Source organism: Myodes glareolus, chromosome 15, assembly GCF_982192425.1.
Source record: "Myodes glareolus chromosome 15, mMyoGla1.1, whole genome shotgun sequence".
Classification (NCBI taxonomy): Eukaryota; Metazoa; Chordata; class Mammalia; order Rodentia; family Cricetidae; genus Myodes; species Myodes glareolus.
Genome location: NC_142040.1, coordinates 77,506,858 through 77,527,462, shown reverse-complemented (window position 1 = coordinate 77,527,462; position 20,605 = coordinate 77,506,858).

The following is a 20,605-nucleotide window of genomic DNA, read 5'->3' as shown; positions in this document are numbered from 1 at the left end:
GTAGTGAGCCCCCATATGGCTTCTGAGGGCTGAACCCAGATCCTCTGAAGAGCAACAGTGCTCGTAACCGTTAAGCCATCTCTCCAGCCTCATATTGGTATGAGTCTCTATTGGTATGTGTCTACTGCTGGTAATAATTTCCTGCCAGCAGCCTTTATGACACCTCCTGTAGTAGGCTGTTTCTTTTAGGCCACCAACTAGTTCCCAAATCAAGACACAAAGACTTAATAGTTATGAATGTTAAACCTTATCTTAGCCCTTATTTCTTGCTAGCTCTTATGACTTAAATTATCTGGTTATCTATTTTTTTCCTCAGGTCTCTTTTTAAAATCAATCAATCTTTCTTTCTTTCCTTCTTTCTTTCTCTCTCACCTCTCTCTCTCTCTCTATCTCACTCTTTCTCTTCCTTTCTTTCTCCTTCCTTCCTTCCTTTCTTCTCTCTCTCTCTCACTCACTCTTTCTCTCTTTTCCTTTCTTTCTCTCTCTTCCTTTCTCTTTCTTTCTTTCTTTCTTTCTTTCTTTCTTTCTTTCTTTCTTTCTTTCTTTCCTTCTTCTTGTGTGTCCTACTTTCCTGATTCTCCTGCATGGCTGCCTGGTGGCTGCCTGGCTTCTGGCCCCAGGTGTGTCCCTCTCTTTCTCCCCCGTTCTCTTCATTCTTCTTCTCTCTTGAGCCTTATCCTTTTACTTATTCTCTCTGCCTGCCAGCCCCACCTATCCCTCTCCTGCCTACCTATTGGCTAGCTTTGTATTTGACCAATCAGGCAACACAAGAAACAAATGCAACACATCTTTACATAATTAAACAAATGCAGCATCAACAAATACAACACACCTTTGCCTAATTAAACTAATATTCCACAACATCCTGTCATTGTAAAGGCAATCCAGTAGAGAGACAGCTTCCAGTTCATAGACTGATTTCAACATGTCCTTCAGCCAAAGTTTGTAGTGTCTTCAGCAACGAGGACTTACTGTCTAGTTCTGGCGTATGACTGGCATTAGTGGCCATAGCTCTATGGTTTGTGAAGCCTGGAGGGTCTCCTTGCCAACAGCTTATCTGAAGATAACCGACCTCAGGCACTGGGATTTTCATCCAAACATTTTATGGTTCTAGTGAGTGCCCTTTCCCACCCACACAGTGTATTTTAGTTTAAAATACATTGACTTCTGCAGTCACTGTTCTTCTAATCTAGATGCTTTTACAAATTTTAAGACTCTCAAGGGTTTGTATCATATAAAAAAATCTTTTCATAGGCCAATCGGCAGGTTCAGTGGTCTTCCTAGCTAATATAGAATGCATCTTTCTAGCCATGATGCTCTCTCTGGAATCAATTTGCATGGCTCTGCCCAATTCAGGCAGGGTTTCCTGGGTTCACAAACTTGGCAACTGACACACAGGACTCCATTTTCTTTAGAACTCTACTAAAGTCTGAAGTCAGGATGGATGTTACTCCTTTTGAAGATGAGCGAGGGTCTGTCTGCCTTCCTGGGATGGTGATTCAATGTGACTAGGCTCAGTGTTTACCCTTTTTTCCCTCCATCTGTATGTCTGCCCCCAAAAGTCCCCTTGCTAAAAGGACAGCAACATTGGATCAGGGTTACCTTGAGAGTTTCATTTTAAATGCTTGCTTTTCTAAGACCCTCTCCCTAAATAAGTTCACCCTCACAGACATATGAGGTAAGGACTCTGGAGGCGGTCACACACCCATAACCCAGGTCACAATGAAACAGGGGCTGTAGGAGATCATGGAGGTCTGTGTGGTGGGATAGAGGTCTTGGGAAGCCATACCTCCAGGTAGGTAGGGTTCCATACAGTTTTCTTTGCTGAGATTGGGACTTTCCCCAACATTGAGGTTGCTGCTCCAGACACTAGAAGACATTGTCCTTTGAAACCCACAGCGAATTCTTCTCAAATACCTATGAACTGCTTTCTATGTCCTTTTCATAGTCCTGGATCCCATACCTTCCGAGGACAGGCCCACCATGCTTAGAGGAGAAACCCAACAAGCCAGGTTATGCTCAGTGGCCTGCAAAGCCTGGGACATAACAGGATCTTTGAAGAAATGAGAACATCTATCTAGCAGATTGGTCAGGTGGTCATGGACAGATATGCTCTGTGACAAAAATTAACAGCCCTTTCTGGTGCTGCGGGTGACTGATAGGAGATCAGGTCCTTCCCCACAGACCCTGTAGCCAAGGTAGCACCACTTTCAGCCCCCAGTGACAAGAGGTGTCCTGGGGATACTCCCAGCCTAGAGGTGCTTACTTCTCAGACCCCATGTGGAGGCGAGTCACCAGCAGACTTAAATTAGACCTGGAGTGGGGATTCTGACTCAGTCGACCCAGGGGGCCTGCTGGGAAAGCCTGCTTGTTCCAGGTTCAAGAACGTAGAAATACTCCTCAGGAACAAGGGGCCAGCCTGTCTGGCTACCCCAGGCAGAGGGTCCAGAGTCGTGGTAAAACACCTTCTTTTAAAGTCCCTAACAGGAGCCTCTGAGGAGGTCTCCCTACCTCCCCACCTTCTCGTGCCCACGCAGACCTCTTTGCCGAAGATCAGCTTCCCTTTGGAGTCCTACCTGCCCCCCTGATGGTCAGGGGATATTGGTTTTGTTAAAAATGAATATATATACTGAAGATATACATGCATTTATATGCAAAAAGTAAATAAATGTATATTCTCCCATTCAAGAGCCCTTCTAGGTGCTGTGTGCTTGTTTCCTGGTGATTGTATTATTTAGCCGTCTTCTGTTTTGCCTCACTGAGATCACAGCCTTTCAGTGCTGCTCCGCATGCACACAGGACAGCATTTCCCTGTGTTTATGCGGAGAAAGGAATGAAGTCTGGGATTCAGACAAGTGGCTTACTGATCCTCCTCTTCTGTCTTCCATTTCTTCTTTGTTGGGTTTCAGGTGTGCTAGCTGATTGCAGCTTGAAATCTCCGGGGGAATAAATGAGGTTCCTGAATTAACTTTCATGCAGCAGCGGGGAAAACCCTGCTCACAGTGCCACCGTGTGGCCGCGAGGTCAAGATGGAAAGCAGCTCACAGCCAGAGGGGTCTAGCTTATTTTAGGAAGCAGGCTACTCACAGCAATGAAACCCAGGTCCCTTCCTAACTGGAATTCACTCCCTCTTTGTGGTCCCTAGAGTGTGGCAACCTGGAGCTTGTTTTGCATACTTACTTGCAAAGAGTTTGGCCCTCACAAGCAAGCTTTAACAACCCTTCATCTGGCCTGTAGCCACCCTGGTGATGTCTCTTGATAGTTATGCCAATTAAGGCCTTCAGCTGTGGTGGCTAACGTGTAGGAAGGAAGGAGTCTTGAAGTATAAGAAAAATCCTAGAAAACTAAAGCACTCATAAGAAATGGCCTTCAAGAAGAACTCATTGACGAGTTAGCAACCAGCCCTTGGCCAAACTCAGCCATAATGAAAGAAAACTGGCTCTCCTCACAGATGAGATAGGAAATGTGTCAGTCAATAAAGCCATAAGTGGAGGTCCATGGTCAGAGATAAACACCTGGGTTTATCACACTGTGTCCCATTCTCAAGTGTGGATTAAGGTAGATTTCACAGGATTTGTAGTAAGAAGAACTCTGGGGTAGATGGCTACATTTCCTACCCTCTGTTCGCTAGGCTGAGCGGCCCAACAGGGTGTTCTACCCCCTCCTTGCTCGCCCACAGACACGTGAGGTCTTCTCCTCATCACTTCATAGACTCCAGCCACAGCCTAACAACTGCCGAGCATATTGGTAAGCTAGTCCCAACATCCACAGAGAAACAGGCCGATCTCTGGGTTCGCCTTTGCCGTGGGCCCTGTGCATTGCAGGGCCGGAAGAGTTTCTGTTCTCTTTGGAGTTCTGCAGCCGCTCAGGCTCTTTGGCCAGAGAGACAGAACTGGGGGTTCTGAGTCATGGCTGACACCATCATTTGAAGGAAAACAAGGATGAAACTGATGTTTGACTACGTCAAAGGTCACTGCAGCTCACAGTTGTGGCCTCCATGATGAAGACAGGGTACTCACACACCCTCCGCATGCAAAGGTCTTCCAGGACGAGGAAGACACGCAGCATAAGTTGGACTTAACCCATTTGAAAAACAGTCACTCAGGTCAGTAAACGTTTCAGACACTGCTAGGGACAGCACAGGTTTCTATAATTTTGTTTTATTTTGAGGTGGGGTGAAGGGGTCGAGAGCAGATGTGAAGGGATGGAGAAGTGAATGGGATCAAGATACATGATGTAAAGGACACAGAGAATAAATAAGAAAGAAAGTAAAAATTATTTATTATCAGTAAATACAGGTGGGCAAGTCACACTGGGACCAGGGTGCACGCACAGGACTGTGCACTGCTGCTTCTTGTTTTCTCCAGATTAACATCTATCAAACATGTTTGCTTTTGTTAACTTCCCTTCAGAGGATTGGGGGGAAGGGGATAGAGAGCATTAGGCAAAGGCACAGCGTCTCACCTGTTCCCTTTCGTGTCTTAGAAAGTGCCGATGTCGAGTGAGATATTTATTTGAACACGAGCCTGGATCAATATGAATATGGATCTGGATATTGATCCAATAAGTTTTAACAAAATTATCGAAGATCAAATGTAATCACGTGTTTGAAGGATTCTGCTCAGTTAGTCATGCCAGGCTGCGGCAAAGCCTAAAAGCTAACCCGGGCATTTGTTTGTGGGATGTGTGCAAATGCGTATGTTCATCTGTGCCCACGTGTGGCTGCATAGTCTCTCTGTGTGTTTTCCTGTGTGCAAATGTGTTCCTATTCCATGTGAGTGTGGCATGTGGGTGTCGGAGGGAGACGTATGGTGTGCACTTTCTATACTTTCTTGGGCTCCAGGCAGAGTGCACTCCATTGCTGCTCTTTCTCCATTTCGTTCTCTCTCCATGGTGGCCCATGGAGGGCAGAAGTTGTGTCCCACTGAGCATGTACCTGACAGAAAGCAGATATTCCATACATCACTGGATAACCCACAGATGGATTTTTTTTTTTTGCAAAGAAATTCCTTTGTGGCCTAAAAGCATTCAGAGACATCATGAAGGAGGCTGGAGGCTATTTCTGGACCATCCAGTGCTGATTAACTGAAGACTGGGATAGGCATCCACCCTGACCACTGACTATTAGTTATGCTCAGTGCAGGGACAATGGACTGTTGTTACCACAGATCCTTCTATCTACCCCTTCAGCCTTTTAGGTAGGAAGAAACAACTCAGAATGGAGGTCAGGATCCCTGTGGGGTTCCCTGAAGTCCCCATCTAAGGAGCTAGTGTGGACCACCTCCACCCAGCACAAGACTGGCCCCCAACACATCTCAACGTAGAGGATAGACCACAGAAGAGATGAAGAGGGACGGAGGTATAGAGGAGGACCAGTAGTGGGCCCACCCTTCTTTCTCTACTGGGTCTCCATGGTCAGCCCCAAACGCTAGAAGGGGATCCAAGTGCAATGCATCTGGAAGGTGCCACAGGCCCAGCTTCTGGACCATGCGTCCCCAGAAGATGCCATTCATGGTCACAAGTGGCTCCTGAGTGATCTGCATCCCTTCAGAGGAAACTCTAGCAGGACATCAGTGATATCCTTAGAGTCCCTGTAAATAATTCAAGTGGTGCCCTTCACCCACAGGGTTAACATGGAGCCATAATCTGCAGCTATCATCCCCCAGGGTCTCCATAAATATCCATTAGGCCTCCTTTCTCGGCAGGATAAATAAGAATCCATGATCCCTATCCAGGAAACACAAGCTGAGGGCTACCTAATGCTGGTTCCACTTGACCATGTAAAGCTGGGCAGGCAGAGCAAAGGCAGGTGAAGTAATTTACCTGACAGACGTGGGTGGTCTCCACCTTGGTCATCAGAGTGCTGATGTCTCTGAATAGGATTCTCTGGCATGGACCTGGGGTAAAAAGAAGTACATGCACACTTGCTGAATACATATTATATGCCTAGACAGATATCTAAGCACAGGCAGGTGTGTGTCCAGCCTCCTGGGACAATGCCAGGATCTTCCCCTGAAGGTACAGAGAGTGAGAGGTTGGAAGTCATTCTTCTCAGTAACAGGAATGCATGTGGCCCCATTTGTTGATGCTCAACCATCTTCCAGGTTGTGGTGCTGTGACCTCTGTGACTCCTATTCCTATTGATAGTGTCTCCTGAGGGCATCCTCCTAATCCTCCTGTCTCTGCTCTTCCTTACAACTGTCCTTCCCACTTCCCTGTGCTGCCACAACCCCACATTTTTTAAATTTCAGGTTTTTTTTTTTTACTCTTTTTACATTAGCCTATGGAGCAATGGGTTTCCTTGTGGTATTTTCCCTATGTCATATTCCTCATGTACATATGTCTGTCTGCCTCTGCCTCTTCTTTTCATCAGGAATCAGTTGTAGTAGCTTTCTATAACAGAGCATCATTCGGCCATTTCTCTAGAAAGCAGGAATTTACCTCCTGGCAGCCCTGGTGTAGTCTGAGCTCAGGGGTTAGATAACTGACTCCCGCTGCAGGCTCTGGGTAAGGATGCCCTGCTTCCCCAGGCTTCTGGTGTCCAGTCGAGTTCCTGGACAAGATGTCAGTCTACTGCCCAAGGTGACGTCACTATGGCTCGATCATACCTTCAAAGGGCATTTCAAGAAAAGGCACAACCTGAGGCTCCCTGATTCGCTTCACCACAGTTGTCTTTGTTTTCCCAGCATAGTGCCCGTCACACCTGAAAGCTCCTGATTCAGTGACTGTGTCCAGGGATGCTCTCTCTGTGCTGCCTGGAGGCCTGGACCTTCCTGTCCACTCTGCTTGCCTTCTTGTGGCGGGGCCTCTGTCCTCTACTATTTAACCCCTACCATAGCAGAGCCCACCGTGAATGAATCAGAATCTCCTGACCTGGGATGCAGAGTTACCTCGCACACAGTGACAGCATGTCCTCTACGTAATGTCCTACGCTGAGATTCACCCTCTTTGCTCCATAATTACCATCCCGTGGACTCTGTTGTCTCACATGATGTTTGCATAGCGAACATGTCCGTTAATGTCCGTGTACTCATGTCCGTGTACAAAGGCTTAAATGGTTAAACATCTAAAGTAAATATACTCTGCGAATGGAAATCAGTCCTTATTTTCTTTTAATTTCAGAGTTGTCTGTGGCAGGCTGACTTGAAAGATGTTGAAATTGGATAGGTAATTAATTCACACAAGCCTACAAGAGAGGGGGAAAGAATGGACAAATTATTTGTAACATTTTGTAAGCACTGAAATTAATGTAGTGTGAATTTGTCATTTCTACCCCACGTTACAGATTTTCTATATTATAATTTAATCTTTTTAATGTAAAAAGAATAGGAATTTTGCCCTTTCTGGCCTCTTGGGAAGCAAGAACTAGTGTATCTAATTATCAGAACACATAAGAACGTAAAGGAATAGCGAGTAGTGAAATTATAAATGGGCCGGAACAGGACCATGTTTTCTGATTAAAGCCTTTTTCTGGGCCCTTAGCAATCCTGTTGCCCCGATGTCCGTAGTAATTGCATGTGTCAAAGCTGAGGCTTTGTGTAACTGGGACCGGGAGACTTACAATTTTAATTTAGACGGAGATAACTGTATGATGCTTGCAGCCGGCCAGACCGGCAGGTGGGGAGGCAAGCGGGCGCGGAAGGCTCAGGCCCCAGGGCGGCAGGTTAATGGCAAGCCCCATCTAATCAGGGCACATCACAACAGTGGAATTTTTTAAGAAGAGAAATGCAATTTACCAACACAAAGCCAGCCACCTGCTCTCTTCCCTCCATAGTCCGCGTAAAAGGAGGGCCTCTAATTTTCTCCATTGCTCAAGGGCAGTGCATTTTAACAACGGATCTGCAGTGATCGTCACAAAGGCAACACTTAAAACGACATCTCTCCGACACACTACCATCTTAGAAACAAAGAGAATTATTTTTAACTCTTGAAATTCTCAGGGACACAGGGACCACGCCTTCTCCTCAGGAATCTCAGCTTCCTGTTCCGTTCAGAATTGCAGACGACTTTTGTCTTTGAAGAGTGTTTTCATTGAAAGATGTGTTTGATTGTTTCTAGGCAGGAAGTGCTGACTCAGCGATTAGAGAATTGTCCAGCAACAGGGGTTCTGGCTTCTCTCTTGGTGGAAGGAGGTATAGCTGAGTCCCCCTCAGAGCTGCTGAAGGAAGTCTGCCAGAAGGGCCTTCCCCTGTGTGGAGCAGCAGTGAACACCACGACTCCTCTGGGCTCTGGGCAGGGCCTTCTTGTGTGACTGACAGTGACTTCAGAGCATGTGGGGTTCTGTGGGTAACTCGCTGCGGCTCTTGGCTCGTTTCTTCCCCAGTTCTGTTCTCTCAGTTTCTCCTTTGGGGCCCACAAACAGCCTGAGCTAATGAAATGCTCCTGTTCCAGCAGGGAGGTGAGGCAGAGCACGGTGTCCTTTGGAGGACCAGCTCTGGCTGGCCCTGGTGCAATCAAGTCCTCCTTTGCAGATGGTACTTTCTCTCCAGGTTCGTAAGAGGGAAGAGGCAGGAAAAAAGCTTGAAGTCTTTCATGAGGGTCTCACTCTCATAACTTGAGTTAACGTGAGTGTCTCCTAAGTCCCGATGCCTAGGGGGTCTCAGCAGAGGACCTCTGAGTGGAGACTGTTTCAGCCCAGAGCAGTTTCCGTCCTCTTCAGAGAGGGTAGTAACGATTCTTTCTTTGCCTATGAGGTGTGGGATCCAGTACATCCCTGTAGCAACTGGCATGTTTTAGCTTGGGACCAGGGTCTTGCAGAGCAAGGCCTTCGCTTTGCTGTGTAGCACTTAACAACCTACAGGTCATCTTCCCCACCTCACAGAGAAAGAGGCAGACCTGAGTGGCCTCGAGGTGACTTGCTCTCATTGTCCTCGCGCTGGCAAAGGAGTCTGGGGAGAACGGAGGCTCACTACCCGCCTGCGAGCTGGGATTAGACAGTAATCTGCCTCTGCTGTGATACAGCAGGTGCTGTCTAGACTGAACAGCACTGAAAATACCCCCCTTGAAACAGAGATCCGTTCACAGTGGCCCTTGATCTGCTGTGGCAGAGTCAGGTCTGAGAACACAGGCCTACTGAGCATTTCCCTCCCTGCACCCACTCTCCAGATGGGGCTGATCAAGCAAGCCGGCTTTGGCTGTTTGGTTCCTTTGGCATTGAGGGTGGTGCCCTGAAGAGAAGACAGGGATGGGACAGAAGCAAAGGATTAGGCCCTTTCTGGGCTCTGTGGTACCTGCGTTTTCAGAGCTTGCTCCTCTGAGTTCCTTGCTTCCAAGGACCTATACCACAAAGAAAGCTGCAGACAGAATGAAGCTCCCTCAGGCTTCTAATGCTGTTCATAAAGGCTCTCACATCCAGGTTCTTCTCTGTCGTCAGGGGACACAGTCCTGTTGAAACTTTTTTTAAAAATTTTTTTATTCATTTTCCATATCAACCACAGTTCCCTCTCCCTTCCCTCCTCTCGCTGCCCCCACTTCCTCCAACCCATCCCTCATCGACTGACTCCTAAGAAAGGGAAAGGCCTCTCATGGAGAGTCAACAAACTCTGCCATGAAGTCGAGGCAGAACCAAGCCCCTACCCCCTGCATCAAGGCTGAGCTAAGCATCCCACCAAAGGGAATGGGCTCCAAAAGCCAGTTCATCCTGACAGAACTTTTAAGGTATGAAATTCCCCCAGACTCTCCTCAGGGATGCCCATAAACTGGCGAAATGAGAAGTTTAGTAACTCAGTATTTCCTGATCCATCTCTGGCATAGCAGGAACCACCTCACCTGCCATTACCCAGGGACTCTGGGAAGCTTAAGGCAGCAGCCCCTGGATAGAAAGTTCCAGGAAGGCTCTCAGTTGTGGGACTTGTATTTGGGTACATCCTGGGTCAGCAGTGGATAACAATCCCCAGAACAAGTATTCTCAATCTCTCTTCCCTGTGGTTCTATTTCTCCAGGCTCAACACTGCTTTTCAAGGGCCATTGAAACATCCTTTAAAAGACATGGGAATAACCCTTTGTTTTCAAATGAACAAGTATGGAAGACTAATAATCACAAGTCCTTACTTGGCTGAAGACTTCCCTGCCATCCCAAAGACGCCAAGCTAGCTCCATGTCCCCTGTACAGGACTCTCAGTCCAGATGGGCACCTGTTTCCAGCTGAAATGGCAAAACAGTGTCGGAAACAAAGGGCTAGAGGCACATGGAATAGGCTGTATGTTTTATAGAAGTTGGTTTACAAAAAAACTGCAATGTTTTTAATGTACCTACTCACATCTGCTAATTTACAGTAGGTAATAAATCCATGTCAAGAGAACTGCTACGGGCTTAGAAGTCAGTCAGAAGTGTTCTTGGTCCTCCAACACATGGATACTCAAGTTATAGGCATGTATATTAGTGACCTGGGTGCTGTTCATGTCTTACTCTCAGGGCCACGTTCTCTTTGGACTTGAGTGGATTCCAAAGTTCTGTTCACCTGGTTCTCAACTCTACTCCCATTTAGTTTGTTTAGCTCCCAGATCTGCTGAGTCTGGGCTGTGCATGGCGTGCACAGATGAGAAAGAAACTCCCTTCCCTGATTTCTCATAACCATGACAAACCCCTGAGAGAACTAGGTGGGAAAAGGAAGGATTTACCTCTGGCTCAGCATCTTAGCAGTTTCCTGGACCGTGAGGCTGTGGTGAGACAGAGAGCATCACAGGAGGAGGGCGTGTGAAACAGAGTTTCTTGTTTTGTGGTGGTCACAATGCAGAAAGAAGTAAGAGGAAGGGGGTATATCCTTCAAACACACAGTCTCAGTGACCTGTGTCCTCTAACCAGATTTCAGTTTCCACAGTCCTTTCCCATATCTGTATCTTGAACTGCTTTACTGTGGTTTCAGCTGTAGATATGAAGGTCTTCAGCCCTCTTATAGTTGATTTGTTTGATGTGTGTTTATTCTTCTACTTGTGAATATCCTGTTTTCCCATTACCATTAATTGAGGGGGCTGTATTTTCTCTTACGAGTATGTTTGGCACCATTGTAAAACGCCAGGCAGCTGTTGCTGTGAGCATTGGTTTCTGGTCCTTTGCTCTATCACACTGCTCTACACGTCTGATTTTGTGCCAATAGCTGTTTTTGTCACTTTGACTGTAGTATGATTTGAGATCAATTACTGAAAACCTTTAGCAGTATGCTTGGAGTGTTTTATGCTTCCATATTTTAGGGGTTCCCCCTATGTCTGTGAATGATGTGACTGGAATTTTGGTGTGGATTTTCCCAAATTAGTAAACTGCTTTTTTTAAGCAATATAGCTGATGTATTAGTCCCAGTTCCCACTCTGATAAAATGCTTGACTATATCAATTATGCCAACCCATTAGAATGGAATTTTTCTATTTTCTAGAGTCTTATTCAATTTTTCTTCAGTGTTCTAAACTTTTCACTGTAGAGAGACTTATTCCTAGGTTTTATGTTTTTTCTTCTCTTTCAGAGGAATCTTTTGTGAACGAGACACCCCCCCCCCGATTTCTTTCCCAGAATGCTTGTTATTGGCATGTAGACTTCTGCATGCTGACTCTTAATTCTCCTACTTTACTGAATTGTTTACCGTGTCTACAAACTTGAGTAAATCTTTATAGTCTTTTAAGTAGAGGAGGACTATGTCGTGTATAATGAAGGATAATTTGATTTCCTTTCCTTTGGATTTTTTTTGTCTAAAGGATTTATTGATTGATGAGAGTGGATATTGACGTCATCCACTATTATTGTGTCTGGATCTCCCAGTACTATCACGTCCAACAGTGTTAGCGTCATGAGATCAGGTGTACCAGTGTTTATACTTATGTGGTTACAATCATCATATCTTATTGATTAATAGCTCCCTTTGTTAATTATAGTGATTTTTCTCTTCTAATTAGTTGGTCTGATATATGTTTTATAAAATGTAAGCATAGCTACTTCTACTTGTTTTCAGCTTCTACTTGCTTGATATATTAACTCTCAATCTCTGTGTTTTAGTCAATGAGGTACAGTTCTTGTAGGCAATGGATGCTTACATCTTGCTTTTAATCCAGTGGACTACTCTTTGTTTTTATTTATTTATTCATTTATCTATTTATAGATCTATATTATTGTTATGAACGAGTATGTGTATGCCTCTAGTCACATGTGTGCAGGTGCCCACAAAGAGAAGAGGAGAAAGTCAGATCCCCTGGAGCTAGAGTTACACACAGCTATGAGCCTTCTGGTATTGGGAACTGAACTCCAGTCCTCTGCAAGGGCCGTCCTCTTCACTGCTGAGCGGTCTCCCCAGCTCTCCCCTCTTTTACATTACACTTGATGCTATTTTTGAGAGCTGTTTGTTGGGCCTGTAATTTTGTCTCTTTCTCCAATTTTCATATCAAGGGTTTGCTGCTTTACAGAGTTGGACATGGTTTATTCATTCCCAGATTTCCTTTGTTGATTTATTCATCTCATGAAATTCATTTATTCCTGTGCTGTAATGATTGGAACTTTCTTTCTTCTCTCTGGGTAGGATTCCTGTATATCACGCATTGCTTTGGTTTGTGTTTATCTCGATATGTCTTTATCAGTTTAAGAGACAACTGCCAGATTTAGTAATCTTAGTGGGCAGTTATTTACCTTTGGATCTTAACACATATCGTGTCATAGAACCTGGCTTTTAGGGTTTATGACTGGAGGTCAGATGTTATTGAGATGAAAACACTTTATGAGTGGATTTTTATTTTTTCTTGCAGTATTTTTTTAAAAAAATTATTTATTATGTATACAGTATTCTGTCTGTATGTATGCTGCAGGCCAGAACAGGCACCAGATCTCATTAGAGATGGTTGGGAGCCACCATGTGATTGCTGGGAATTGAACTAAGAACCTCTGGAACAGCAGGCAGTGCTTTTAGCCACTGAGTCATCTCTCCAGCCCCAACTGTTTCTTTGTTTCTTAGTTTTGCCATCTTGGCTACAATGTATCGAGTGATGCTTCTCTGGCTTATTTACAGCTTACCTGTCACCTGATTGCACTTTTTGTGTTCACTGTGCCCACTGTAGAGAGTTAGAAAATCATCAAGGAAATGAAAATCACCTACAACTTGATTGTCTAGAGATGACCTTAGTTTGCTCAGCTTTATCTGTGTCTCTCTTCACTCTGTCTCTCCCTGCCCCTTTCTCTGTGTCTGTCTGCATTCTCTCTGCTTGTCTTTTTCTCTTTGTATCTGCCCCTCCTCTCTTTCTGTCTGTCTCTGTCTGTATACCACACACATACACACAGTTACTGACACAGGGACCTTGTGGGAATATCAGAAATTTTCCGTTCTCAAAACTCCACACTACATCTTTGGACTTTTATTTCCTTCCTGTCTCACAACACCACTGAGGTGACTTATTAAAAGCATTGAGTGACTGGGTGTATTAAGTGTTTTCCTCATCCCTATGCCAAAACCGCAGCCCTGCTGGTTAGTGAGAGCAGTTCTGCCTGGTCCCTATGCCTAGAAGGAGCCTCTGGTTACTCCCCACCCCTCACAGTTGTCTGGCACAAAGGACTACCTCCCTTGATAGTTGCTGGCATCTTGGGCAGACTTGTCACTTGGATGGTCTCTCCACTGTCACCATACAATCATCAAAATGTCCAGCAGGAAAGGAGTTTGCCTTGCATTGGAAGGATATTGCCACAGTAGAGCTGAGGCTGCAGAGTGGGGTTCCATGGGGGTTCTTTTCTCTCTTTGAATGCTTTCCTCTGTGACCCCTCCTAGGTCACTTGCCTAGAATTCCAGACACTCCCAGGGTTGAGGCAGCAGGGACAGAGGCAGGTGGGGATGCACTGACATTCCTCTGCCCTAGTGTCCGGGGATCCAGGATGATTGTTGCAGTCCTGTGTTGGTGTGGGGCAATTCTGTATTCGGTCAATTATGTTTTCAATAAATGCTGATTGGCCATAGTCAGGCAGGAAGTATAGGTGGGACAATGAGAACAGGAGTATTCTGGGAAGAAGGAAGCTCTCTCTCCAGGCACCGAAGAAGCAGGATGTGACCTACCCTGCTGAAAAAAGTATTGAGCCATATGGTTAACATAGATAAGAATAATGAGCTAATATAAGTTGCAAGAGTTAATAAGAAGCCCGAACTAATGGGCCAATCAGTTTATAGCTAATGTAGACTCTCTGTGTGATTTTCTTTGGGACTAAACAGCTGGGGAACCAGGCAGACAGAAACCCCCAACAAGTAGCCCCTCATGTTACACTGTGAGATCTAAGGGGGCTCTGGGCCCACAGAGCCCAGTCTTAACTCTGTGCTGAACCCAGTGTTCTTAAAGTCCCTCCATGGTAGAACTCTGACTTCCTCTAGCAGACCTTATTTATCTCATGTCTCATATGCCCCCAGACACTCCTCTACATCCCACATAGAGAATCCACAATGCTGCCTTCCACCTCTCCCTTGCGCCAGTTCAGTGACCCCCATACACTCCTGTCCCTAGAGCCCTTGAACACCGGTCTCCTTAATTCTGTACTCAGCATGAGGCTTCTGCCTCATAAAGGAGCTACTGTCTCCTTCAACCTCTCTTGAATGGTTGTGACTTGACTTTCTGGGAAATAAACCTCTCTCCTGGCCTCTTCTGCCAAAGTCTGACCTAAGGCAGAACAGTAGGGCCTGGGTTTGTCACTGTATTCCAGAGACTCCTATGGCCCCATAATCATTGCCTACTCCTTCTCTTCAGTTTTTCCTTTTCGAGAAAATGGAGACATAAAACAGTATAAATAAAACACATAAAAAACGACAAGTTATCTAAATACCTGGAAGAACATGTCCACAAGTTTTGAGGCCAGAAGTTCACAGTGAGTGTTCCCAGTCATCCTATAATTGCTAAGAGCTCCTGGTCCAGGAGGGGAGTAGTCATCCTATGACTGCTAATGCTCGCACTCTTACCATGCTGGCAAAATAAGAGCATGCCCCAGGCTCTGTTGGAGACCAAGATTCCCATAAAGGGGACAGATGTGACTCTACCTCTGCCATGCCCAGGATCCTGGCCCCATTCTATGGGACAGGGAAAGAAAATCAAGACATAATGGACAAGTTGAGGGAGAGAGAAATTCTCCCCTGGATCAAGCTATCTAGCCTGTCCTCACCCAGCCTAAATCTATATTCTACATGTGTACAGACAGGTCCCCTCAGCCTATTTGTCAGGAGACAGCAGCCCTCAGGACTTCCTGGGAGCAGATATAGCCACCTTCACTCACAAGAAATTGTGTTGTTGCTCAGAACAGCCTAAGCTGTGCCTCAATGTCCCTGGGCTCCATTCTACAGGAGGAACATGTTCAGGCATTCCTGGATAGACTGAGGCTCAATACAACAAACTTTGACAGAATCCAGATGCAGGAGTCAGGTGTCCTCCAAGTCTAGGGACAGCAAATGCTAATGGTAGATAAGTTCTTGAAGTGGCAGGATCCTGGGCAGGAGGATACCAGCAGGTTGATCTTGGACTGGCGTTCTGGCACAGAGGTCAGGCCCTTCGTTGCATTAGAACAGTCACACAGCATGCATTTGAGGACATGGGCCCACTGTGACATACCGTGGTTTCTGTAACCCCTTTACTAGAGTGTGCTGGCCAGTTACACTGTGGTCCCTGCATGTAGAACGTATGCATGTTACTATGGTAAGTTTTATCATTTTCCACTACAACCTGTCTACCATTATATCTCACTCTGCTGATAGGCTGGGAGACAAGGTTACACCGAGACATCCTCCACGATCGTAAAGCTTGAAGAAGTATGAGCTTTCGTGACTGATCTTGAAGCATCATTGCAAACTGACTTGCAGGGCTATGCTCTTATTTCTGCAAGGAAGACAGACATGTAACTACTGACAGAAACCCTGACTCTGATGCTGGACTCTCACCGACTCCCAGCAGACCTGGGGTCACTTCCTTTCCCATAGATACCCCAAAGGCATCTCCTCCCTGTGGGTCCCATGTCTTCACTGATCTCTCACTCTGCAGACTAGAGAGGATGGCTTCAATGTGGTGATGCGACCCTCTGCTCCACACTGTGTTCAAAGGGCATGGTCACTGTTCTGAGAGACAAAGGAATCTTACAGGACACATTTTCCAAGATAGAGTCCGTGTTAGAGAGTAGTGTTGCTTTTACAGCTCTCAAAAGATACGTATTTTCTGAGCTTCTCAGTCAACCAGTAAGTAGTAAGGTCACCCCAATTCAAAAGAGGCAGAGGCTGGAGAACCTGGCTCATTTGGCTTTGATAAGCCATCAGAATTACAAAGGGGGTTCTCTTCGGTCAGGCTAACCAAAGACAACAGCCCCAGGGCCACCCCTCCATGCTGCCTTCCAGCAGATTCTTGACAGTAGTTACCCTAAAAGTCCCAAAGCCAAGAGCTTCTTCTTCTTAGCTTCCTGGTGCTGTCCTGCCTGCAGAGATCGGCCTAATTCCCACTAGACAAGAGATGCTGAAGCATTTGACGGTCAGTGGCTGAAAGGAAGTAGCTTTGCATGGTCCCTCCAGCAGTGAAATACACTGGCATTTTGTCTACCCAGGCTTCGACTTGGGTGAGTCGTGAGGTCTGAGGGACAAAGGAGAGGCCTCTAGTGTGGGGAGCCAGAGATGGGAAGTAAGTCACTGACTGATGTGGGATTGGCTGCTTTCTTATAAGATCCTATGCTCATTGTTGATGGAATTTAAATTTTGAGAATGCATATAGCCTGGACTGACCTTGGAGTTTCAAACATTCTGCTTCAGCCTCTTGAATACCTGCCTTACATAGGTGTGTCATGACGCTTGATGGACTTTTTGGAATGTGCTCAGACCAGTGTCTTCGGGCGTGGAAGACCAACATGGGTGTTTATGCCCATCACTACCCTGACCCAGCTGGCTCTCTGAAGCTGTGGGGAACTGAGGACAAGAGTGCCTGGTGTCTGCTGGATTGCAGGGCCAGGGTGAAGCCCAGTGGGCTCCTACAGTGACCAGCTGGTGAGTGGAATACTAGCCTTTCCTGGGGTGCTTCTGCCTTGCTGGAGGGCAAGGAGCTTGGTATGGAGCCAAATGAGCATCTAGGGGTTTCAGAAGGGGATGGGGAGGACATTGTACGGCTTTCTCACTTTCAGATACATCAGGTTCTCAAAATCTGCTTCATTTCTTGATGTCGTGAACTGGCAGGGGACGTCCCTGGATCAAACAGACAGTTGTGATCAAACTCAGATAAACTCAGTCCAATCCTCCGCCAAACTGGACTGACTGAAAACTCCGGAATAATGCTAGGGAGAAAACATGCTGGTCCATTCCTTAGCTCATTCATTCATCCATTCATTCAGCCATCCAGCCACTCCTGGGACAGTGTCCACAGTCAGGTCTGGGAGCCTGCCGGTTTCCAAGAAGAAGACAGAGGGAGAGAAGCAGGTGGTGATGCTGACTCCAGGCAGAACTGAGGGCAGGAAGTTGGCAGAGACCCAGTTCTGCTCTCTCCAGGTTCTGAAACCTCTGGCCCGAATCCCGCTCACAATGGTCCTCTCCTTCCTGGCAGACAGTGGCAGGCCTGCCCCCTGGTTTCTAGGGTTGGGGTAATAGTATTGGTCTACTTACCTCCACAAGGGATTCTCCGTTTTCTAGCACGCTCACTACTCACGGTGCGTTCCCTCTATCCGCCTACCGGCTGCCCTCCCGTCGCCCGCCCAGTGGTGGCGCCGTTGCGCTGGGAACGCATAACCCTGTGGCTCTGGCTCCAGCCCTGGGACCGACCCTAGGGTATTAGGCAGCAGAACCTGGAGGTCTGTGTCTGAGGACGTAGGGAGTTTTGAAGTGGTATGAACAGCCACTTCTCTGAGGCTAGTCAGGATACCTGTCAAAGGGAACTCGGTCACTTTCCACAGGCAATTTTGTTCACTCCTTTCATTTCTAGCCTCACTGAAGACTGGTAATGAGAAAAACAGCTTCCCACCTATATCGCAGGACAGCTTCTTCCTGGAGTGTGCATGTAACTGGGGGCTTCCGGTAGAGTGTTTCTTCCACTTTAGCCCATTTGTGCCTACAGCAGCGGTTCTCAACCTGTGGTAAAGATGTCCAGACTGTTACCTGGGTCCAAGAATTCTCACCTGACTTGCATTTTGCTTCAGTGTACACCTGGATCTTGCAGACCATCTCCTCCTGTCCCGTGGCATAGCTGAAGCTCAGGCCACAGTGGGTTCACTGGGACTCTGTCATTAAGGATGGTGAGCTGGCAGAAGGGGCACTAGTTAAAGGTTTGGATGTCCCCCGGTCCTGAACTTCTTTGGCCTTGCATGCTGAGATCTTACAATTGTCCTCCTTGATCCGATCATCAAAGTTGGCACGGGCATAGGACCATCCCTCTGCCGTTTGATGCTGCCTGGCCTGGGACAGAGGTTGAGAGACCTGTGGTTAATCAGAGCAGAAGACCCTGCATGGAAGGAGGCTGGAGAAATCTCCATTTGGATTCTATTCCTTGAAAATAAGGGTGGCCTTTCCTTCTGGACTAGAGTCGTGAGGAAAATTCAAATGCAAAGGACTGCTCAGTGAGGTGGCCTAAACCTATAATTCTGTCTCTCAGGAGGCAGAGGCAGGATGATGACTGATGGTGTGCACAGTGAGTCACCTGGCAGCCAGAACTACAAAGTGTGAACTTGTCTCAGAAAGAACAAACAGCAATCAGAAAAGGAAAGGATGAAGGTTGGCTTGGGAATTCCCAGGCCTGTCTAAACAAACACCAGAGAGCTTGCAGCAGGGCCCGAGCACAGGGAAGCAGGAGTGGGTGAAGGCAGCTGTGCTCAGTTGCTAAAGCTGCCTCCACACAGAGCCATGTGGATGCCAACCAGGGCGAAGTGCAGTTAGCCCTGAGGTATGTGGCTCACACTCACCTCCCCTCAGGCACAGCTTGCCAGGTGGACGCTCAGAGTCCAGTCTATGACCAAGTTCCCTTTGTCAGACAATAGACTCAGGTGATGATGGATCCTCCCAGAGCTTATGAAGCCCCAGCAGTGGTTGAAGCATTCGTGACTCTTATCTCTATGTCTCTGTATCCATTGCTGTCAATTGCATAATTAATGAGGGGATTGTTAACTGATACAGCTTTGCCTGATCTGTTTAGAAAAGACAGCAGCATTCCGTAAGGGATCCTGGCATGTCTGCAGAGGGCTGAAAGGAGAATTGGATGTCACCCTACCCGAGTGTGTCCCATGTGCTCTCGTGGTGACAGTATTTTCTTGGTCAGTAGACTCATTCTCAAGGTGGGGAGAACTGGGAAAATGAGTAATTAGTTGTGGTTAACCCCAGCTGGTAATGGGCCAGGAGAGGTCTGACTTTGGTGTGATGGACCAAGGGACTGATTCTTGCATTACCCAGAGTTCCCCCGTGAATGGTTAGGAGACAATTAGCTTTGAGTTCTCTCCTCATGCCCACTGACCCCCATTTCTTTTATCAGCCTCTCAGGCTGCCTGTCTTACCTACCTGCCAGTGATGCTTCTGGGCATCACACGATACAAAGTTGGTGGGAAAGCTGCTGTGGGTGTCCTTGCTTCCTATTAGAAGAGCTGAGCACCAGGTTCAAATCTGTTCCCTCATCTGGGAGTGGGAACTCTTTAACGGATGGAGTGTTTTATGGGAAATGGAAGTTTGAAAATGGTTATACAGATTTTAAACTTGCAACATAAATATTAATTACTATTTTTATTTTTTCTCATTTATATTAGTTTTTTGAGAAATTTGTACAATGTATTTTGATTGTATTCACTTCCCTACTTTTCCCAAATTAAGCCTCTCTTCCCTACCCACCAAACTTTTAGTCTGTATCTATCTATCTATCTATCTATCTATCTATCTATCTATCTATCTATCTATCTATCTATCCATCTATCATCTCTTATCTATCATCTATTTATCTATCTACCATCTATCTATCTATCTATCTATCTATCTATCATCTATGTATCTATCTATCTATCCATCTATCATCTCTCTATATATACCTACCTATCTATCATCTATGTATCTATCTATCTATCATCTCTATATATATACCTACCTATCTATCATCTATGTATTGTGTACGTATGTATCATCTATCTATCTATCTATCTATCAATCAATCATCTATCTATCTATCTATCTATCCATCTATCATCTCTATATATATACCTACCTATCTATCATCTATGTATTGTGTATGTATGTATCATCTATCTATCTATCTATCTATCTATCATCTATCTATCCATCCATCATCTCTCTATCTATACCTACCTATCATCTATGTAGTATGTGTGTATGTATGTATTATGTATGTATCTATCTATCAATCTATCTATCTACTCATCAAATACTGTTAGTGCTGCTCCTGTAGTCTTGCCTGTGTGGGCTTCCCTGGAGCATGGTTCATCTACCAGGGACGGCACTTTTAAAGAAAACTGGCTCTTTCCCTCCCAGTACCTACAACTGCCAAAATCTCCTTAGGTAGGGGTGGGTCTTTGCCATTTTAGGCTACACAAGCCTGTTTAGAAATTTTATTTCTATGCAGTCTTTCAGAACAAGAGACAGAAGTTCCTCTCATATGCACTGCCATGATTCTCTGTTGGACGAGCTTACTCAGGTCTGTGCAGGCACACTTCGGCAGAA